Source organism: Schistocerca americana, chromosome 2 (genome assembly GCF_021461395.2).
Source record: "Schistocerca americana isolate TAMUIC-IGC-003095 chromosome 2, iqSchAmer2.1, whole genome shotgun sequence".
NCBI classification, from domain to species: Eukaryota; Metazoa; Arthropoda; class Insecta; order Orthoptera; family Acrididae; genus Schistocerca; species Schistocerca americana.
In genome coordinates this window covers 399,409,607-399,434,640 of record NC_060120.1, presented here as the reverse complement: position 1 = coordinate 399,434,640, position 25,034 = coordinate 399,409,607, and positions in this window count along the sequence as shown.

The following is a 25,034-nucleotide window of genomic DNA, read 5'->3' as shown; positions in this document are numbered from 1 at the left end:
CTCACTAAGGAACAACAGAAGTAGCTACTTGCCATTCTTCAATAGTTCTCTGAATGCTTCAATCCACAGGTGAAGAGCAAATCAGACAAATCAACGGTGAAGCAATGGATTAGCACTCGAGACCATCAACCAATAAGCCAGAGAGCATACCGTGTGTCAGCAACGGAACGTCGAATAATTCGCGACGAGGTAGAGAAAATGAAGAAGAATGACTTAATTCAGCCTTCTCAGAGCCCATGGTCGTCACCAGTGGTCCTCATCAAGAAGATGGATAGCAGTTGGCGTTTTTGTGTTGATTACAGGAAGCTTAATAAGATAACTAAAAAGGACGTTAATCCTCTTCCACAAAATGACGATACACTAGATTGGCTGAAGGGGGTAAAGTTTTTCTCAACCATGGATATGTACTTGGGATACTGGCAAATCGAAGTAGATGAGGCTGATCGTGAGAAAAGTACATTCATCACCCCTGATGTCCTGTATGAGTTTACGGTAATGCCATTTGGTTTGTGTAATGCACCAGCAACTTTTGAAAGGATGATGGATAATCTTCTAAGGCACCTGAAGTGGAAGATGTCCCTTTGTTATTTAGATGACATTATAGTGTTCTCAGAGACGTTTCATGAACATATAAAAAGACTGAGGGCCTTTCGTAAGTGTCTCCAACAAGGCGGACTGAAACTTAATCCAAGGAAGTGTCTTTGGAGCAAAAGAAATCAAAGTAATTGGGCACCTTGTGTCGAACGAAGTTGTGCGGCCAGACCCAGAAAAGGTGAGATCTATAACGGAATTTCATATCCCTAAAAGTATTAGAGATGTGAGAAGCTTCCTCGGATTATGTGCCAAAAAACAGACACCATAACCATATAAGTATATAGTTCTGGCTATACCGGCCATGACCTTCTTCTTCCGTGCAGATGCACACATATTACCCGAACTCTTATGGGACTTGGTAAGAATGTCGTCCACGAGTAATGAGTGTGTTGGGTAGGGACACTACGAATGTAGTGTGTGGACATATCAGGTGAGGATGTGAGTCTCGCAGGAGGCATGCGCGAGATAGTCCCTTCAGTTGCACTATCATCTGTGCCCTCTGTGGCTCAGATGGATAGAGTGTCCACCATGTAAGCAGGAGATCCCGGGTTCGAGTCCCAGTCGGGACACACATTTTCACCTGTCCCCATTGATATACATCAATGCCCGCCAGCAGCTGAAGGTATTATATAATTCTAATTTTGTTCTAGACAGCTGAAGGTCATCAATGGTGTCTGTTCTTTCAGACATGTCCGAAAGAACAAAAAAGTGGTTCAAATGGCTCTGAGCACTATGCGACTTAACTTCTGAGGTCATCAGACGCCTAGAACTTAGAACTAATTAAACCTAACTAACCTAAGGACATCACATACATCCATGTCTGAGGCAGTATTCGAACCTGCTACCGGAGTCGAAAGAACAGACATGATATTCATATAAGTATATAGTTCTGCCAATACTAGCCATGACTTTCTTCTTCTATCTTGCGGCACTTGGTAAGAATCTCTTCCTTGAGTAATGAGTAATGAGTGGGTTGGGTAGGGACACTACAAATGTAGTGTGAGGACGTATCAGGTGAGAATATGGGTCTCGCGGGAGACATGCGTGAGATAGTCCCTTCAGTCACACTATCCTCTGTGCCCTCTGTGGTTCAGATGGATAGAGTGTCTGCCATGTAAGCAGGAGATCCCAGGTTTGAGTCCTGGTCAGGGCACACATTTTCGCCTGTCCTCCTTGATATATATCAACGCCCATCAGCAGTTGAAGGTATTAATATATAATTCCAATTTCGTTCCAGAAGGCTGCAGGTCTCCAATGGTGTCTGTTCTTCCGAACATGTCCATACAAGTATATAGAAAGAGAATTTCTTGCTGTGATCTGGGCCATGTGCAAATTTCGACAGTACCTCTATGGAAGGCCATTCAGAGTTGTTACAGACCATCATTCACTTTGTTGGTTGACAGGTCTTAAGGATCCAACAGGACGACTCGCCAGGTGGGCACTACGTCTTCAAGAGTATGACATTACCATAGTGTCCAAAAGTGGAAGAAAACACCAAGATGCCAGCTGTCTCTCAAGAAACCCTGTGCAAGACCATCAAGACTTTGATGAAGATGGTGACTGTCTCTCTGCACTCGAGGATTTCTCTGCTGAATAGAAGGAAGCCAAGATATCTCAAATTAAGCTTGCCTTAAATCGATTAGAGGATGTGAAAGGACAATTTAAGGTTGTTAATGGATTACTTTGCAAGAAAAACTTTGATCTGTTTGGAAAGAGGTGGCTACCAATGATTCCTAAAGACATGTGCTTAGATGTTCTACAGAAATTCCATGACACACCTCAGGCCGGACATCTAGGATTAATTAAGACATATGATAGAATCCGCAAGAGATTATTCTGGCCAGGTTTATTTAGGAGTGTCCGTCACTATGTGTCGCACTGCCCAGAGTGCCAGAGGAGAAAGGCAGTTCCTCAGAAACCACCTGGCCAACTCATACCAATTCCACCAGCCGAAACGCCTTTCCGTGTTGGGATTGACCTCCTCAGACGATTTCCAACGTCTGCCAGTGGCAATAGATGGATTATTGTTTGCTCTGATTGTCTGACACGCTATAGCATTACAAAAGCCGTGAAAACAGCGGAAGCATCCGAGGTAGCCAAATTCATCGTGGAAGACATTGTATTAAAACACGGTGCCCCAAGGTCGTTAATTGCGGATCGAGGGAAAGTTTTTCAGTCGCATCTTTTGACAGAGATAAACCGTCTGTGCAACATTACTCATCAGAAGACGACTGCCTACCATCCGCAAACTAACGGGCTTACTGAACGCCTCAATAAGACCTTAGCCGACATGCTATCAATGTTCGTCAATGTTAAGCAGGGCAACTTGGATGAGGTGCTATCTTTCGTGACGTTTGCCTACAACACCGCCAGACAAGATACCACGGGATTTACGCCATTTTTACTTGTGCATGGGCTTGAGGTGACTACGAAGATGGACACTGTGTTTCCGTTACATCCTGATGACGTGGACGACGACTACATCGGCTAGGTGTTAAACAGAGCTGAGGAAGCTCGGCAGTTAGCTCGACTGCGCACGCTGCAGGCTCAAGAAAGCGATCGCCGAAGATATAACGCGAGCCGCCGCCCTTTTGTCTACCAGCCTGGTGACCTAGTCTGGATCTTCACTCCTGTTCGGAAGGTTGGTCTCTCTGAGAAACTCCTCAGGCGCTACTTTGGACCTTATAAGGTTGTAAGACAGTTGTCTGATGTTACTTATGAAGTTGAAGATTTCGACCCCGACACAAGAAGAGGAAAGATCAGAGATACGGTACACGTCCTTCAAATGAAGCCCTATAAGGGATCCTGCACCCAAGGTAAATTCGAAGCTACAGTGGCAGGCAACAAGCGGAAAGGTGACGAAGAGCGTAGCGGCAAAAGACGTTATAAGAAGATCACCACCAGGGCGAGAATCAGTCATCAGGAGTCGGAGTATGCAGAACCAGTGACTCGTTCCTGGACTAGGACGTACACCGAGACGCTGTTCTCATCAGGAAGGAGCAATGTTGTGGAAGAAGCTGTGTAGGTCTGTGGTGTAGTGGTGATGATACTAAATTGTTGCATGGAGGGTCTTGAGTTCAAACCTCATCTGCACTGTACAGTTTTAATTTCTGTATTCGGTTCGAGTACATTCTAGAAGTATCCACAAATGTCAAGAATCATTGTACTGGAATGTTCTGTAGCTGTGTACATACTGTATGTGTTCTGCCCGGAGGCAGTTCTCTCCGCACTCATTTATGTGCAGGTGGCCAAAAAACCTTCGTTAAGTGAAGTTAGTGTTCGTCATTCGTCTAATTACACCTTCTTCTACGTGACATAAATGAAAAACAAAATCTGTTATTGTATGAATTTTATATGAAGCATGTATAACCAAACGAAAGTAAAATGTGTACTCATATTATTGTAATCGAATAATGTAACGAAATTGTAATGTGACAAAACGTACTAAAACCAAATGACGAATAATGATCCCATATATATGTAAAAACAGAAGAGAAAATGTAACATACAATAATGTATATGAGAGTCGATAACGGCATGTCAGCAAATGCTTAAGATAAGTGTATTTTGTAATTGTATTTGTATTTTATTATGTTATGTGTACAGTATGTGGAAAGGACACTACAGAAAAGTAATGCAACTGCATGAAAGACGCTCAGAAACAAAGAGCAAAAACATGAAACCTGACTGCAAATTGTTAAGTGTACGTATGCTAAAACAAAACGTGCTTGTGCGAGTGATAAACTAAAAATGACGATTCGTGTTACAAGAATTTTCCGTGATCGACAGCGTCGTAAGGGCAGCACGAAACTTGTTGACACATGTCAGATGTACGGCTGTTCTCCCCACTGAACAAGTGAGAACGACGAGATGAAATAAATTCCATGGGCCGGTGATATGGTAACCAGTTGTCACCACATTGAAGATTTCACAAAGGATCACGCCGCTGAACACGAGCTTCACGAATTTATGCAGTGACAGCCACTATAAATGCACGACACAGACACTCTGGCCTCGTACTGAACACGTGAGCGTGATCTGTGGTGATAATGGACGTTGGGTTGCTCTCCCATACGTTGCAAGTTAAACACTGTGCAGATGCTGACTGACAATATTGGGACTACATGGTTACAGCTTTAATTTTTTAGGAGAGAAAATGTATATAAGTATGTGTTAAAAGAAGCTGACATGCCCTTAACCTTTCAGGATAACTCCAATGGCCGAAAATAAAGGCTATGTCCATACTGGTCAGGATTATCAAACCTCATAAAGGGAAATAAGCTCAGACACTGTGCACCTCCATATGCCGTCAGTGCACAGTGGGGGGGGGGGGGGGGGGGGGGGCAATTGTATTGAATAATATTATTTTTCATTCTTTTCTTTTCTTATATATTAGCTGTATGTAAACTGAGTGAGTAAGAAATATGCTCTTCAGTTTATTAATTCATGTATCTTCGCAGTTTTGTTTTGAGAAGAGTTATCACATGGACATATGTTGAATCCATCATACCAGCATTATTAAAAATGTGTATTTTAACTGTTAATTAAAAATATTATAGTAAGTTATTAGAAAAGGAATATTTATTTGCACAGTTAAGAGTTCAAATCCTCTGTTCATCATTTCACTCGCCACAGAGATTCTGCATCAAGTTGTTCAGTGCAGACAAGAAAAATTTACACAGTATCTAGAGGAGCGTTCCTGCGTCGACATTGTCACAGCCGAGACTAAACACAATGGAATTAATGTAACGATATGCAATCCAAATATTGTTTATTGACCTAGAATTTATTGATATTAAAGGTCTGTTGATACTGGTAACAGTTAAATTTCACACAGATTTGTGCGCAGGTCCATAAATTATGTTGAAATTTCTTTCAACTATTCTTTCTAATCAAGTTTTCCAATTATGCAAGCAATTATTAATACATTTCCATCTCCACACATACCTATTCAACGCTGATTTGCCATTTTGTCTGGGGCAACTACTTTCACATGTAAAGTGTCGGGATTTTGGGCACCTTACATGTTGGGCGCCTCAGTTCCATGTGTCGTTCATAGTGTTGCAAGACACTGGTTTTGCAACATGGGACAGTTTTTTTGTATATATTTCACTTGTTTGAGATTTAATACACATGGCATTGAGGGTGACGAGATAACTGCTTTACATAAATTTGATTGTTTAAGTTAGTTAGAAATATGGTGGAAGCATCACTGGAGGGGAAGCAAGTTTTAGTTAGCCACACTGTGACACAATGGCCTGCAGAGCTGCAGCCTAGTCCAGGTCAAGCGCAGGTGATGGGTATGGCTGAGAACTGAGGGAAGATTGTGTATGCTACAGCTAACAATGATTTTAATGGGCAGAGCAACCACACTGTTGCAGTGTGAACTTCGAGAGCAGAAGAAAGCAGGCGTTTCTGCTGTACTTCCAGCTGACCAGTCTGGCAGAGAAAGAAAAGGTTGTTTCGGGTAACAGAACACAACATGGCACAACAGGCGAGTGAGCAAAAAACGAGCAAACGGACCACTGTTGAAGGTCGCGCGCATTGGCTAACTCACAGGCAATCAGGGCCCATTCTAGAAGTCGATCAAGGGGGGGGGGGGGGAGCTAATGAAGGGTAGATGGTTTTGGGGAATGGAATATGGCTTACCAAAAGGAGAGTTGAGGTCCTCTACTGACAAACCTGTAAAATTTGGTGTTGCTTAAAGTAGTTTTTAGTAAGTGTTTTAGAGTTCAGCGGAAAATGTGTATCAATAAATAATAAGACGCCTATTTTAAGTTAAATGATATTTATTGATTTAAGAAATTATTGAATCTGTTGGAGTAATATATTCGCTGATTTCTGAAGTCATTTTATCCAATGCAATATGATACTCCACGGGGGGGCTATAGTCCCCATAGACCCCCCCCCCTTTGCCACCGCCCCTGCAGGCAATGAACAAGGAGACAAAGCAGATGGAAGTTTTGAGTTGAGGCTGTCACAGGCCCAAGAATTGGCTGTCTATGGATGAAAGTGCTCATGCTGCATAGTGCTCCACAAAAATAATTAGACGAGAAACGGGAAACCAGCATTGATGAAATTTAATTTAATATTCTTACCAATACATTCCTGATAAATTAAATCATAATCCTTCTCATACCCGATCCAGAGAAGAGAACAAGATAGTCAAACTAGAAGGAAATAAGCAGAATATCGTGGATGAGACAAGATGGGCCTGAAGTGTTAGACTACCTTCCTATTCCATCCTAGAATGACCAAGAATTTTATAATCACTTTCAATGAAAATAAAATTCGCAATCTGCATTATCATATCACTGTTACGAACGCAATGTCTATATACGGCAAGCAAGAAAGCAGTTAATTACTGATCAGCAGTTGATTTGAGCATCACTGATGTGAACAAGCACTGCACCGAACCATTATATTGGCGAGAACCAGTCCCACACTAGAGCTAACCAACACACACTAATACGCACAGAGTCAATGGAGTAAATAATCTCTCACATTCTCTGCACCTCATCAGTGTGTGTCAATTTCATCACAAACACGACTTCAATGAAACTATGTGACATCTTTGCAATGTCACAGCAGGGTTGTGAAGAAAGACATGTGACTAGTCCACAAAAGAATTAAGAACAATTCATATAAATACAAACAAACTGAAACCCACTCATGGGAAAACCGATGGGCAAAAACATTAAAACTGTTTATGTCATCTTGATAAACATAATTTAAATAATTTCTACATACACACACACACACACACACACACACACACATATATATATATATATATATATATATATATATATATATATACACACAATACTTGAAATTACATCGTTAATTCCGTCTCTAATGACCTCGTTGTCGACGGGACGTTAAACACTAATCTCCTCCTCCTCCTACATCGTTAATTGAAAGAGATTCAAGCTAATAGAATTCAGCATTTTCTATTTCATTTCCAGTTAACTTATATTAGGTAAATGTAAAGATATTCAAGAAGTTAAGTATGCAGAATGGTTTTTCAAGAATTTTAATTTTTTAAATCGAAAGTCTTGCAAGGAGTAAATTTTGTAGAAGGATTGTAAAGGAATTTAAATTTATAAATATAAAATCAGTCAAAGACTTAATTTTAGAAGCAATGAGATTAAGTGTAGATATTTAGAATCACTCTGGACAATACATGAGTAGACACTTGATACCAGGACGAAACTGAAGCAGAAGGGGGCGGATATATAAGGTGTCGGGATTTTGGACACCTTGCATGTTGTGTGTTTCAGTTTTATGTGTCGTTTATAGAGTTGCAAGACACTGATTTTCCAACATGGGTTTTCGTTTGTATATTTCACTTGTTTGAGATTTAATACACGTGCCATTGAGAGTGACGAGAGTAACTCCCTTGCATAAATTTGCATGTTTAAATTAGGTAGAAACAGGGTGGAAGCGTCACTGGAGGGGAAGCCAGTTTCATGCTGTGACACAATAGCCCACAGAGCCACAGCCTAGTCAAGGTCAAGCGCAGATGATGGGCACGACACAGAACTGGGAGAAGAGTAGTATATCACATGAACAGTGCGTGAAGACGTAACTTATCACTCTTGTGGGTGATGGAGTGTTAATAAACGGGAGTAAAACACCTGGCTGTTCGCTTGAAAGCCAACCAATTATATGACACTATACTTATTAAGCCATTTGCAGATTGGGCAACCATGGCTACTAGAAATGAAAGAGCAACTGCCATTGGCTGTTCCATCCAGTGTCCAACCCCACTGTAGAAGAAATGGAAGCTAGGCTGAGAAGATGCACAACTGCCCAACATGACAGGCACTTTCCCTTTAGACGTCGTCAAGTGTGGTCGGAGGGCATCCCTCTCTGACGTGACAACAGGCAAAGGCGATATCTTGGTGTGAATACTTTGTTCACCTGGCTCCAAAATTCAGTCAAGAGCTAATGAATTCTTTTCCTAAATCTCCTGAGCAGAGAACGAAGATAGCCAACAAAGTTCTTGCAAGAACAGCGAGGACAGGGGAACACATGGCGCGCCAGCCTTGCGCATGTGCTTAGCCATTAAAAGCAGATTGGGGTGAAGTTAAGGTTTTTCGCTGTAGGGCAAGTCTGCTGATATCGAATCTGCCAGGCTCAGTATAGGATTCTGATAGATTTACATATATATCTAAATGGTACACAGCAGCAGCCAAGCCGACGATGCTCTGGAAAACAAGGTAAAGAAGGCAGTATACCATTAAATGTAAATGTTATGTCACAAGCAAGTTTTTACTCCAGTGATACGAAGCTCAAAGTAGGAAGAACTGTCCTCCTTGAACTATTTCCCGAAATTAACATATTTCCTTCATGCAATCGCTGGCCACGTTTGGTTAACATTTGTGGGGAAAGAATAAAATTTGTTGGAGCCAGTAACATTGTTCAGCTCGACATTAGGATAGTCTTCCACCAAAGAGTCTTTCTCTCAGTTAAAATAATTTACTATACTGAATTTTGTGATACTATTGATCTTTTATATTTCATTATTTGAGAAATTTAATACCAGGATCCCCTAGTCGGAACAGGCGATACCTGAAATTGCTCTTGTGTATTGTAATGACCCAACATCTGCAAACGTTATTTCAATAAATACAATTAGAGGGAGTAGTTGTTGTTTACTCTAAGACAGAGGTACCCTTCCCACCTCATTGCAGTATTTTAGGAACTTGATGACAGCTGTTCTTCTGAACTCTAAAACCTTTGTGAGTAGTAGCATGTTTCCTTACAGGTCGGGTTCAAATTGTGTTATGAGTGCTGAGTGGGATCGTGCACACAATGCAAATATAGCATTCATTTATTATCAACCAGAGGCTTGTTTCACATGAGGAGGCTCCAACCTAAAATTGATGACAACATTGGGGAATAAACGGAGATATGTTATTCATTATCGTAATCTCCAGCAGTGTCTCAGCTTGGGATGCAGCTGGTTAGAATCATCTGGGCTGTCTCCTTCAAGCAGTACCCCTGGTTGAAGGAGTATATTGATTTGAATACGAGACAGAGAGCTTCCACGTCATGCGACTTTGAGAAAGATTTTTATAAATTTATGAATAATTCAATTTTCGGTAAGACAATGAGGAATTTGAGAGAACGACGTAAAATTTTGATTAGAACAGAATGGGATGGGCGTTCTGACGTAAGAAAATGCATTGTCAGGCCAAATTTTAAGTGGGACAGCATATTCAATAAGAATTGTGTTGCTGTGGAGATGGCGGAGACTGCAGTACAGTTTAAGAAACTTATTTATGTGGGGATGTGCGTACTAGACCTATCCAAACTCCACATTTGATTATAACTTTGTGAAAACTCGTTTCGCAGATCATAAATTAATTTATATAGATACTGATAGCTTCATCTACTGGGAGAAAAATGCGATACATATGAAGTAATGAGGTACAATGGTAATGAATTTGACCCATCCTCATAGACAGCTGATAATCTTTATGTTATTGTTCCACAGAAAAAGAAGATTATCAGCCTCATGAAGGACTAGGCGAATGGATTGGCAATTGTGGAGTTTGTAGGTCTGTGATCAAAAATGTATGCGTATCGCACACTAGAAGGTGCCACCCAGGTGTGGGTTAAGGGTGTTCACTGTATGGCTATCGAAGACTATCTGTGGTGCCTGTACAGAGGTGTTCGCGGTGCTGCAGCACAGCCGCCACATATGGTATGGCAAACAAATAATCGATTGAGAGGACACGAGGTGTACACTGTACTGCAATCTAAAATCGGCCTTTTGCCTCATGATGATAAAAAGGTCATTTGTGGTGACAGGAGTAAAACTCTTCCATACTCACACACTCACTTGCAGCGACAGAGGGAGTGGGGTATTCTGATTGAGGGAGAGAATGAGAGAAAGAGAAAGAGAGAGAGAGAGAGAGAGAGAGAGAGAGAGGGTACGTCTGCAGTGTAGTAGTCTGACCCTGTTATCATAGGGCAAGTAATTTTGTGTATGTGTGTGTGTGTGTGTGTGTGTGTGTGTGTGTGTGTGTGTGTGTGTGTGCGTGTGTGTGTGTGTGAAAGAGAGAGAGAGAGAGAGTGCGCTGTAAATTGTACATGTGTATACAAACACACACACAGACAATGTGTGGGAAAAAAAGAAAAAAAAAGAAAAATGTATATATGTGTGCAGCATAATTGTGAAAAAAGTTGAAAAAAGTTAAAAAAAGAATAAATAAAAAATATATTCATTATAAAACCATAAACAGACAAAAATATATGTATATCTGTTTATTCTCACTTAATGTATGTGTGCCCTGTAAATATATATCTATGCAACATGTACATTTCGTAAATAGAATAGTTTTTAAGTTTTCACCTGCCAAAAGCCATTCAAGTCAGATTACTTTTTAAGCGTATATATATATGGAAAAATTGTAAACATTCTCATCCAGTGCTACTGCATATAAAAAAAAAATATTTCTCAACCAGTGTTACTGCTGTAGTATGCAAGTTAGAAGTATCTCTGCACTGGAACAGCAGAGTCAAATTGTACCTCAAGAACAATACTGTAATCTCAAGAACTAAAATGTGTTTGTGTGAACTGAATAAACGAAAAAAAATCCTTACCATATGTCTTCGTTGTTACTTATAAAAAAGAAAACGTATCCCGTATTCATTATGTATGTGTATATATAAAGGCTGTGCAGGTCCCAAATGAAATTATTTTTTCTGAAGATGAGCACTATTAAGGAGGCAAAGTTGAAGATGGAAGGTAAAAAAATATATAGAATGGTTGCATGGAATTACACCTATCGTGCAGCACGGATTGGGTTATGGGAGGAGAAGGCATGTGACTGTGTGGCTTCCAAAGTCGTATAATAAACGTACCTAAAATCATATCTCCTGTTGTGCATTTTCAACATCTCGTGGCGTAATGAACAGTCCTTTAAATTTTGGGCATGTAACCTGTGGTGGCTAATTTATTCATAGAAGACTTCAAGGACAAGGCACTGGACTCAGCAAGTTTTAAACTAATGGTCTTCTGGAGGTACGTGGACGACACATTTGTCGTATGGCCACACTGGATGGATGAATTACATCGATTTCTTGAGCATTTGAATTCTATCGATGCTAGTATCAAATTTACTATGAAAATAGAAGAAGATGGCTGCCTCCCCTTTTTGTATGTTGTCGTTCGCCATAAAGTTGATGGCACATTAGGACATGCCGTATATCGGAAACCAACACACACAGTTCTATATCTACATGCCAGTAGCTGCCATCACCCTTCACAGACCATAGGTGTCCTTAAGACTTTAGTGAATAGGGCACACTGTATACCGGATAAAGATAATTTGTAAGAAGAGCTCACATACATCAAGAGCATTTTTAAATCAAATGGATTTTCCCCGCAACAAATTCATAGAGCATTCAATGCAAAACCTAGAATGCAGGTATGTGATGGGGAAGGAGATAGTAATTCCTTCAGGCCTAGTACATTTTTGCTCTATGTGGGTGCTCATTCCTCGAAGATAGGCAGTATTCTTGAGAAACATTGTGCTACGGTGATCTTCCGGCCCCCCACGAAGATTGCATCTTTACTCTGCTCTGTGAAGGACGATTTACAGCTTCGTAACGATGGTGTGTATCAGATTCGTTGCGGAAATTATGAGAAGTCGTACACAGGTCAAACAACACACACCGTTCGTGAGAGATGTGTTGAGCATCGAAGATACACACACTTCTTACAGCCAGACAAGTCAGCTGCGGCCCAACATTCTATTGATACAGGGCATTCCATTAATTACAGTGATGTGAAGATTTCAACATCCACCTCTTCTTTGTGGGAATCTGTCTTCAAGGACGCTAGAGAAATTACTTTAGCTAATAATTTAATAAATGGAGATAATGGTTTTAATTCGGACAAAGCATGTAATCCTGCTCCTGGGGTAATTAAACTACAGAGAAGCTGACGATCATACATCGATAAGCGAATCGAATGTCTGTACGCCTTTGCCACAGGCGGCGCATCATTTCTTTGCCGCCGATCAGCATGTGTGACCCACATGCGCAGTACCGCCTCGGTGGATCATGTAAGTCCGCGCTTGGCATCTTGTCGTCAGTCCTGTGACTCAGTCTGAGGGTGGCCGAAAGATACGCGGCCGAAATATCAGTGGAGAAAATTTTTTTTGCGCTGCTGCATGCACGACATTTAATGGACTATAGCTCCTGTGATTGAACAAAACAACAGACATTGTATCTCGGTAAAACAGTCCATTGTCAAAGTGGGAAAAGGGTTGAAAAAGTTACACAGGGTTATGAGGTAAAAATCCATTTATTTCTTATCCAGCTTAAACGTAATTTTACATTTTCATAAGCAGACACAGCAACACTGTTTTCATATACGCTCTGCTTCCTGAATCGATGGAGAGCAGGACACCAGTAGAATTCCAGGTTTTGTTTTGCAGCAAACTTAAGGATTCGATTCATCCATGAGATATTCTTCCTCTTCGTGCAGATGATGGTACCTGTGTTCACCATATATTTATAGGGTATGCCAGGATAATGCCAGTGAATTTCATGGTAGAAATGTGTTAACCACTTTGTACTCTTCCGTGTTCTACTGCACTTCAGATGCTTGAAAGACCTCAGTGACGCAATGTTTGCTGAGAATGTCCCTCTTATTCCTGCATTTTCTGTGTACACTACGAATGCATCTTTAAATATGAGCTGCCTACACTCATCGTCATAGAAACACTGAGTGTCTACAATGATGTTCACACCTTGAGATGCCATTGTGAAGTGCTCTAGGTATGACGCAGCACCTATTCATTTATACATCTCGTTACACATCAGCAGTTAGCAGGCAGTAGTTGATCATATAGTCGCATAGAACTGGAGTATACAGTGCAGTGTGTTCTGGGGAATTTGCTGAAGATTCAAATCCAGTTCCTACATCTATTGGTCCAGACTTAATTATCTCGTTCTGTTTTGAGCAGTCTGTTACGATGATTGGTGATAGCTCCTTCGATTACCATGGACTGAGTAGCTACCTCCTCCATTTTCTTCTGCACTTCCATATCAAGAAACACGAAACGTCACATATGTGTCATATGCTAGACTGTTTACATTTTCATCCCTCTACAGGTGTAAATCGTCACATGGGTAGAATTCTGAATTCAGGTAGACTGACATTAGTTAACTTGCAGTTGAATTCAGTGAAATCATTTGCTATATTCCCTCTTCTATCTGTCTGAAACGTAAGTACGATGAATCTAGGTGTCTCTGGCTATGAAAAGGTTTCAATAGCCCGTGTTTGTCTGCTTGCAGTCGGTAGTGTGGTGTCACCGCCAGACACCACACTTGCTAGGTGGTAGCCTTTAAATCGGCCGCGGTCCGTTAGTATACGTCGGACCCGCGTGTCGCCACTATCAGTGATTGCAGACCGATCGCCGCCACACGGCAGGTCTAGAGAGACTTCCTAGCACTCGCCCCAGTTGTACAGCCGACTTTGCTAGCGATGGTTCACTCACAAAATACCCTCTCATTTGCCGAGACGATAGTTTGCATAGCCTTCAGCTACGTCATTTGCTACGACCTAGCAAGGCGCCATTACCAGTTACTATTGACGCTGTAAAACATGTACCGTCAAGAGCGATGTTCACCATTTATGGATTAAAGTTAAGTATTCCACAGCTACGTCCTTTTTTGCTAGTCTCATTTCCTTGACCTATTCCAGACCTCACGCCAGCCTGCGTGAGCTAAAACGCATGCCTTTTGGCTTCCTCTCATAGTGGGTTGGCTCTCTTGCCAATCCACAACATTTGGCGACGAGGCCAATTCGCGTTCGTATCGATATATCCCTGATTTACTTGTGTAATGGCTTCGCCACCATCTCCAGATGTACTGTCCGAATTTTATCGCTTACAGAATCAGCAGACGCAGGCCTTACTGGATGCCCTTGGACAGCTCGTCCAGGGTCAACGTGCAATGCAAAACGATGCGGCAGCCGCCGCTTCACCGCTACCGCAGCCACAACACGCAGTTGCACCAACTTTTCGTCCTTTTGATGCGGCACTGGAATGCTGGACGGAGTGGTCACGCCAATTTGGATTCCATCTCGCCGCCTACAGAATTCAAGGTAATGAGCGGTAGCCTTATCTCCTTTCGTCCGTCGGCGTCCACACATACCGTGTGATAGTCAAATTATTTCCCCGACGCGACGTAGCAACTCTGTCCTACGACGAAATTTTGTCTGCATTAGATGCCTATTTCAAAGAATCAGTCAATGTAGTTGCGAAACGGTATACCTTCTTTCGTACAAAACGTACGGCAGGTCAGACTAATCGGGAGTGGGTTGCAACCTTGCAAGGCCTTACTAGGGATTGTGCTTTTGAGTGTGAATGTGGACTCCCTTATTCAGATACTATGGTGCGTGATGCAATTGCACAGAACGTTTCTGATGTTCGTATACAGGAACAGATTTTGAAACTAGTCAGTCCTTCCCTTCAACAAGTGATGGATATATTGGATCAGTAGGACACACCTGACTTTGCTCAGGAATCATTTGAAACTTCGCCACGCGTGTGTCAGGTTAACCGGCCCGCCGTCCGAGCTGCACGGAACGGTAAACAGTCCTCGCGCCCGGCCGCACCAAAGCCGCCTGGCTCTCGGCCACGTGTACCGCGCCAGCAAGCAAATGCAGTGCTAAAATCATGCCCGCGGTGTGCTACTAAACATTCGCATGAGAATTGCCCATCACGTCAAGCCATTTGCTTTTTCTGTAATAAAAAAGGACATGTTCAAAGTGTTTGCCAGAAAAAGCTCAGCTCGGAAGCTCAAAACCATTCCAGGCCCTTTGCTTCGCGCCGGAATCGGAATCGAACCAAGGATACTCAGGCTCGTGACACTTCGCCCATGGAAATTCATGTAGTTCATTCCACTCCGCCCAGTGCTACTCTCTCTAACAGTGACTGTGTTCGTCCCGCAAAAAGTGTGCGTCGACATCGCAGGCACTCCCATCAAGTCGCAAGTGATTTTGTACCAGTGTCACTTCACGATGTACGAGACAGTCGCTCTTGTCGGCAAAGTGATACCATTCCAGCTCGATACCGGAGCTGCAGTTTCACTGATCAATCAAGACATGTACAAACAGCTGGGCACACCTCCGTTGCGTGCCGCAAATGTTAAGTACCTATTTAGGTCAAGAGATCCCTGTGTTAGGACAGTGCAGCCTTCTTGCAACATACAAAGGACAAACAAAACTTGTGTCATTTTACGTCCTTCGTTCTTCTGCTGCAGTGAACTTGTTTGGTTTCGATTTATTTCAGTTGTTTAACTTGTCTATAGTAAATCAGGTCCAATCAGTGAACCAGACTGTGCCTTCAGACAGTGTTTCTCGTCTATGTGACGAATTTGCAGACAATTTTGCATCGGGCCTCGGTTGCGCTAAGAACTATAAATCACAATTGGAACTGGAAGTCAACGGGCAACCGAAATTTTTCAGAGCGCGCAATGTTCCCCACGCATTGTGTGATGAGGTCGCAAGAACATTACACGATTTGGAATCACAAGGTGTAATTGAACGGGTGCAGGCTTCTCTCTGGGCATCAGCCTTAGTCATTTTGCCAAAACCTTCCGGAAAATTGAGACTTTGTGTGGACTTCAAGGCAACAGTGAATCCACAACTAGTGACTGCAACTTTTCCTTTACCCCACCCGGAAGATCATTTTGACAAACTGTGCCCAGGTAAATATTTCTCGAAGTTGGACCTAGCAGATGCGTACTTGCAAATACCGGTGGACGAAGAACCCCAGCGCGTTTTGGTGGTTAACGCGCATCTTGGTTTGTATCGATTCCAACGTCTGCCATTCGGGTGTGCATCCGCCCCTGCATTGTTTCAGCAATATCTACAGACTGTGCGTCGGTCCCTATTGCAGCAAACTATCTGGACAATATTGTGATCTCCGGAAAGACGGAAGAAGAACATTTAGCCAATCTCAGTACATTATTTCAGGTCTTACGACAAAATGGTCTTCGCCTGCGGAAGGACAAATGTGTGTTTTTTGCTCGTGACTTACCCTATCTGGGACATGTACTCAATGCTCAAGGCATACATCCCAGTCCAGAGCACCTCCGTGCCATACAAGACTTGCCCTCGCCGCAGAATTTGAAGCAGCTACAGAGTGTGCTGGGAAAAATAAATTACTATAACAAATATGTTCCCCATGCCTCTTCCATTTCAGCTTCGCTTCATTGCTTACGCCATAAAGGTGTTCCGTTCGTCTGGACGACGGAATGCGAACGCGCCTTTCGCCAGTTGAAATCGGCGTAGCTTTCCAATACTTGTCTTACACCATTCGATCCCCGGAAGACCCTTTTGTTGATGGTGGATGCATCGGATTTCGGGATCGGTGCTGTGCTTGCGCACAAAGATGGTTCGCACGATCGCCCTATTGCCTTTGCGTCCAAATTGCTCTCGTCTGCGCAAATATTTTATTCACAGATCTCGTATTTGGTGTTACAAAGTTTCGTGATTTCTTGTATGGTCGTCACTTTACCATCATCACCGACCACAAACCTTTGACACCGCTTTTTCATCCGACCAAGCCTGTACCTCCACGTACAGCGCAGAAGTTCATTCGCTGGTCTATTTTCCTCTCGCAGTACCGCTACGATATCTTGTATTGGTCCACTGCTAAGTACGGAAACGCCGAGGCGTTATCCCATTTGCCTGTTGTTGAGGATAGAGCATTCGATTCCTCCGAACTTGCTTGCATGTTCATTGTTTCGGAAACCGATGACGTGGTCGAATCGTTTCCGATTGATTTTCGTCGGGTAGCTACGGCCACAGCTGCCGACCCTGTCCTTGCTACCGTTCTGCGTTTTGTTGCTACGCAATGGCCCTTGTCAAAGTCACGGATCGGGGATCCGTTGGTTCGCCGATTTTTTGCTCACAAGCAGAGACTTTTTGTACAACGTGGTGTTTTGCTGTTGCGTTCTGATAATCAGTCCAGGGTCGTGGTCCCACGTTCGTTACAGTCCTCTGTCTTACGGCTTCTCCACCAAGGACATTGGGGTATAGTGAGAACGAAACAACTTGCTCGTCAGCACTGTACTTGGTTCGGAATCGATGCCGCGATTACGAATATGTGCTCTTCTTGCATGGCGTGTGCCGAACAACAATCCGCACCACCGCGGAAATTCTTTGCATGGCCAAAAGCCACTTCCCCTTGGCAACGCTTACACATCGATTTTGCTGGTCCATTCTGGAATGCTCGATGGTTGGTTGTGGTAGATTCATTCAGTAATATTCCTTTTGTTGTCCGGACGTCTTCCACGACGTCATCTGCCACCATCCAAGCGTTATCCGCTATCTTTTGCATTGAAGGTCTTCCACAGACTGTTGTGTCCCACAATGGCGCACAATTCATGTCCGCAGAATTTCAGTCATTCTGCAAGGCCAATGGTCTTCAACATCTGACGTCCGCGCCGTTTTCGCCACAGTCAAACGGTGCCGCTGAACGTTTGGTCAGGACTTTCAAGTCACAGATGTTGAAGTTGAAAGAGTCGCATTCTCGGGAGGACGCGTTATTGCTCTTTTTGTCCTCGTATCGCTCTCAGCCCCGAGATGGTCGCTCGCCGGCTGAATTGCTCCACAGTCGTCCTCATCGCACCTTGCTGTCTTTGCTACATCCGCCGCATCAGGTTCCTGTGCAGCGGCAGACACTTGCTCTTGCCCCAGGCGACGTTGTCTACTACCGCAACAATCGAGGCTCACGGCGTTGGCTCGAAGGGCGCATTCTTCGCTGCCTCGGCCGCGCTATGTATCTGGTTTTGGGGGCCTCTGGTGAGGTTTGTCGGCATCTCAATCAGCTGCGCCTCTGTCGTCGCACGGGATCTGCCGCTCCCCGTCTGCTTTCAGTGACGGTGCTGTCCGGTCAGAGCCCTGGGGACCCATCTACTGGCTCGCCTCAGCCCCAGGTGTTACCGACGCTACCTTCCATTTTGCCCCATGGCGACGCGCCGCCGCCGCCGCCTGTTCTCCCGCCGGCGACACCCGCAGTGTACGCGTCGCTGCAACCGCCGGGCGCCTCCCTGGGTCACGCGCCGCCGATCGCTTCCCGTGACCAGTTGTCCTCCTCCATGGAACTCTTGCCCGCTCCGGACCGTATGTCGTCTTCGCCCGTCGGGTGCCCCGGCCCGATGGAGGTCGACCCTTCGGCTCCTCCTGACTCTCTACGGGCGCGTACACCGCATGTTGGCGTGCACCCTGGAGCAGGTTTTCAGTCGTTTCCTAGCTCCCCTCGGTCCGAATGGCAGGGTGCGGGTGGCACAGCCTCGCCTGTAGTTAGGCTCCCCACCTCGTCGCATACGTCAACATGGGGTCCTCCCCACGGCGGGCGGAAGCCTTATGCCACAACCATCCGCCGATTTGCGGGGGAGGAATGTGGTGTCACCGCCAGACACCACACTTGCTAGGTGGTAGCCTTTAAATCGGCCGCGGTCCGTTAGTATACGTCGGACCCGCGTGTCGCCACTATCAGTGATTGCAGACCGATCGCCGCCACACGGCAGGTCTAGAGAGACTTCCTAGCACTCGCCCCAGTTGTACAGCCGACTTTGCTAGCGATGGTTCACTCACAAAATACCCTCTCATTTGCCGAGACGATAGTTTGCATAGCCTTCAGCTACGTCAATTGCTACGACCTAGCAAGGCGCCATTACCAGTTACTATTGACGCTGTAAAACATGTGCCATCAAGAGCGATGTTCACCATTTATGGATTAAAGTTAAGTATTCCACAGCTACGTCCTTTTTTGCTAGTCTCATTTCCTTGACCTGTTCCAGACCTCACGCCAGCCTGCGTGAGCTAAAACGCGTGCCTTTCGGCTTCCTCTCATGGTGGGTTGGCCCTCTTGCCAATCCACAACAGGTAGCACTGGGTATTCCAAAACCTACCAAGATGAAAATGTTAGTGACAGAAATGTACTGGAATTTAAGAGTATTGGTTAAAAACAGTCTTGGTTGCAATTTTAGTTTTTTATTTTTCAGCGACGCGTTTCGCCTTATTTAGGTATCTTCAGGTTATCTACATAGAAAACAGAGAACAAATACATCTATTTAAGAATCGCGATCGCGTTGTGCAGACTTGGATAACCTATAAGCATGTATAAGCATATCAAATATTGAAAGACCAAATACCTTAATTTGACATTTCTTAGAAGTATCCTTTAGTCAGTGTAGCCAAAGGGCATAGTCGAATATATCAGGCCAACATCGCCTTCGTTATATGCTAAAGTGTTACGTGTAAGCTTCGATCCCACTATAGCGCTGACGGTTTTCTTGAATTATCCCTTCAAATATCTGAAACCCTTGCATGGAATGTCAGTGAATTTTGGTGCTGGGTGACAATCCTAATTTCGTCATTCTTGTTAAATGTGGTTGAAGCATATGGTTTATGTGAAAAGTATTCCTGACGTATAAATCGCTCATCATCCTCTATTGGACTGGTTATATTGAGTATGGACGTCTTTTCGAGGTTTCAAGCCAACTGATTTAAGAAACTCATAGTTTGCACGTGTTATCACTTTGCCGTTTGGCAGCAAAGTGATGTAATGTGGGCTGCATGCACTCGTTTTTTACTGTATGCCCATCCTGCTTCATATGTAATCATTCAGTTATTTCCTCACCACGAAAGTCAACAGTTTGATTACTCTGGTCTACAATACACAACTCCAAATAGTGTAATGTCTGAACTGTCACCGGAAGATATATTGCACTTGTGGGAGTCTCAACAATCTTACCCCTGTTGCAGATGAGGGGAAGAATCCGTAAATAGTATGAGTTAGACTGTTGTTGAAATAGGAGTTCGTTGCAGTATTACACTCGACTCGGAATGTGCTGACAGACAGTATGCCCACAGTCTGATCTGACTCGTAAAATTTACTAGGATCCTTCTTCAAAACTAGTCCTTTTGTGAAACACAGTAGGCATCCTATTGAACCTTTCTGGTTAAAGTCAATCGTTGCATTCACAGTCGTTATTTGAGATTTAAGTGTATTGATGTTTGCACATAGCTCAATACCTCTCATATGCACCAGGTTCTATTTCCACAATATCTTTTTCACAATTAACATCTGGATGCAGTTTTTTGTTAGCCTCAGTGACATTCGGAATGCTGTTTTACGTCTCCAGTCCACTCAATGCAATACTCCATTCATCAATGCTCAAATGAATTAGCATGAAGTAATTTGCATGTAATACAGATGATAGCTCTTTTACAGTCAAAGTATACGACATTGCATCTGAACCTCAACTGATGAAGGAATGTTTAAAGCTCTTCCTTATATATTCTTCTTTGTAAACGTCAAGAGAAACACGATGCATAGATCTCTTCAGAGGTGTGTATTAAAGCCCTGATAGCGCCGAAAATTTTAGAACACACGTCTTCTGCGAGTGAAATATTGTTGTAATTCCTCTTGTGGTTGCAATTCACCAAATGAGTCGAAGTAGTAGACAGTGTCTGAATTTTTGACAACATGTGACACCCAGAGGGTGCTGGGACCTCCAGTAACATCTAAATCAGTAGTACCACATACACCAATTTCCTACGTAGTCTTCAGTAATGTATCCCACTTAACCACACCACAGAATCTTGGAATGTTGAAATTGTTTCCAGCAAACTTAAGAAGATCATTATTTGTGAGTGACCGATCTGGTTGGACTGCTAATGGCCTTATTTTTTCTTTATGAATATACCAAGCCCTTTCCTGTACAGTTTCAAATACAGTCCTTTTCCGATGGCTGTGGCTTCCATCATGCAGTTATGTCTTCTTGCTTTTTCAAACTGAGCTTGACAGTTTTACGCGTTCTTCACTGTTCGAGCAATAGCTGCAGCACCACCACCAAGGGACATTACCGCTGAGATAGCGGACAGGGCAGGGATGAGGAATGGAAGAAAACCACCAGACATCTTGGATACTGGTAGAACTCGAGGTGCTTTAACCGATCTTCTTCTTCTTGCACCCTTCTGCTTCAAAGCGTTTTTAGCTGTGTACATCGCTATCAGCATACAGTTCTTCGATCATCTCTGCTTCCCGCCCTTGTTCTTCTTGTTTAGAACACAATGTGCAGCAGTCACAACTCTCTTTAAATTCATTACTCCTAAACCGAACTTATTTTTTCCACACATGGTTATATCAGCTACAAATGCTGCAATTCAATGACCGAAACCAATATTCTTTCTTCTGCAAATCACCTTCGCCTTAGGCAATATCCTATCTGCAGTATGATGATTTTGGAGATCTTTATTAACAGTGTATGCAATGTCGTGTTCCATACACACTTTGTCGAGCAAATTGGACCCCTTATCACCTCATGCCAAGTGTTTCTGAAGCTTTGTTCCAGGTCCACAGTTGCTATACCCCACTGGCAGTTTGTCCACCTCCACTAATTTGTCTCCTAGAATGCATGTTACGCTACTGCGGTGGTTGGGGACTGCGCACCCCATTACGCAGCAAATCGTTAGCATGAATCATCGATTTGACTAGCGCTTTATTTCCCTGACGTCTTATGGTTGTCTCCACAAGAAATACATCCGGTTCTGATCTTTTCTGCAACTCCTCAGTGTAGCAGCAACCTGCCCCTTCTTCATCTTTACTACCCTTCAAGATATAAGTTCTACATTCACGATTCATTCATTGCACATTTGAAACTGTAAACATCTGTGTTGACCAATTCGGTAGGTATGATTTCGCAAATGCTGTCTTGAGTTTTAAGATACATACCAAATCACCTGCATTAAATTTCTGTTTACGTGGATCCAGCATTTTTGTGTGACGGTATACCGTATCTATGAGTCCATTAGCACGAACATCGATTGGCCTCATTTTTATTGTGCTATGTTTGGTTCAGTTATACTGAGCAGCTACTTCTGGGAGGATGTCTGTCCATTTGTATTAGTCTCAAGGTTAAAACACATCCCCATTAGAGCTTTTATTGTTCTGTTCAGACACTCTGTGATACTTGCCTTCAGGTGGGTGATTGTTGAGTAGTGATGTATTCCACACCGCTACATCATGATCTTGAAATATCTATTGTAAAACTCACCACTGTGTCGGTTGGGGGGTTTTTCCAGGCATCGATTCGTCCCTGTCTGTAGCAAATGCTCAAACACATCTGCAACATTTCTACCATTTTTGTTTCAACAGGTAATGCCCAGGAAAAATTTGGAGTATTTATCAATAACCGATAAAATATATTTGAATCCATTAGTCACATGTGAATATTCCCCCACATCTATAAGATCAGCCTGCCACAAGTCCCGGCTGGTCCCAGCGGAGGTTCGAGTCCTCCCTTGGGCATGGGTGTTTGTGTTTGTCCTTAGGATAATTTAGTTTAAGTAGTGTGTAAAATTAGGGACTGATGACCTTAGCAGTTAAGTCCCATAAGATTTCACACACATTTGAACATTTGCCATAAGTCATCCAAACCTTTATTTATAGCATGCCTACGAGGATATGTTTTGTGTGCTGCTTTGAACAATCCTTGAACTATCCTTGAACTATCCTTGAACAATCCTTGAACTACTGTCTGCATACTTATTCGATGGTACTTCTCTCTCTAAGCTCAGAGATTATTGAAACAGCCTCATTCGAATTAGCTGTATTACCTGGAGCAGACATTGTCGGTCTATTATATTAGCTTGCTGGGGTCGTCATAATATATATACTGCAGGATTTGATTGTTCACTGCTTTATGTTCAGTGTCAATACCATCGCCACTGCTGCTGTTGTTTTTGTTTTTACCATCAAGTATTGGTTTTGTATAAGTTGGTTACTTTCTTACCGATTTCATTAACTAACTCTCAGAAGAGTCTGGTAATACATCTTCAGCTCCCTCCACACACCTCCAACTTTATGCATGATGGCCTGAATTTTCGCATCAATGTAGATCCAAACGTTCTTTCCATGTACCCCCATCTCTCAGGTTGAGAGCTAGACACACGCGCAAGTTTGTCCATGGTGCAGCGTATACTGATGTACTCACCTCTCTTACGACGCTATATATACAGAAACTCTGGGACGTTTCGCCTGTACCTACCATCATTCACTTTTCTTGTGTTATCAATAACGAGAAATCCATACTGTGAATGGTACCAATCGGCACACATCTTTAAAAAATCATTAAACGACTCAGTTCCTACCTGTGCCTGGTAAATGTGTTTGAAATTCAGACTGTCTGGCTTGAAGGGTATAACGAGGTTTGCGTTATCCCTAACCAACTGTTTCGGGATTCTGGAATGTGTTTGGCTTAGATAAAATACGTCAGCACCCATATGACTTGCGAAACAGAATGTTTTCGAATTTTCTCTTGGTTTTGCACAGCAGCATCATCAAATATAAAGACAGTGTTTGCCTTTGTTTTTTCAGCTGGGCGGATATCCCTGCTTTCACTGAAAGTCATGTATGTAAAGCCTTTTACACCACTCAATATCTCCTCTAATAGCTGATACTTGGGCTGAAGCAGTGTTTTTGAGAATACACAAAACTGTTCAAATCGGACTCCATCTACATGTGTTAGCAGTATCATGAGGATATTAGTCTTGCCAAGGACCTACAATAATTGCTGGTATACTATCAGGAAGGAGTATTCCATCTTCTTCTTCAGGTCTTCTTATGCATCTTCACAGGACCAGTCACCGACAACAATGTCCTTGTGATGAGGATGTTTCCCCACCCTGCTGTGATACCAACTACGTCAGGAACTGACAAAGTAGTTGGCATATATAGAAAGATACACTTGTAAGGATGGTAATAGAAAATGTAGCCACTACAGCTCCATCACTTAACCAGCTGAACTATATTGGATACATAGAGAATTCAACCATATATTTTACCCATGAATAGTAACATCATCATTAATTTTGTTGATGACTGGTGAGGAGGTGTCTGAGGCAACTGTCTGCTGCTGCATAATTATAGGTGCAGAATTGAAAATTATGATATTAATAAATGTAATACTTGGATTATAATGACCGAGATATGAAATAAAACACACACACGCAGTTTGAGATTATATATTGTAATCTTATCCTCCCTCACATCACCAGTAGATTTTCATTCTCCTAAATAATGGATTCGTTTCATAAGCTTCGAGATGAGTAACATGTACAAATAACTTTTTTTACTTATCTTCATTTTCTAGTTGTTGGCTGCAGTTTGCCACATCTGGGGGTAGATTCTTGATGCTGAAATTTTTGCCTTTGTGGGTTCCTAACGATGATAACAGTTAAGTAAGTCTGCTGCGTAATTTCTGTTTCTATGAATTTTTTTATTTCATCCCATTTTTCTATGTCACACTGTCTTTACAATCCCCACATTAAAACGAAAATTTACATTGTTATTGTCAAACATCAAAACACATCCGATTCCATCAATGTCATGCTC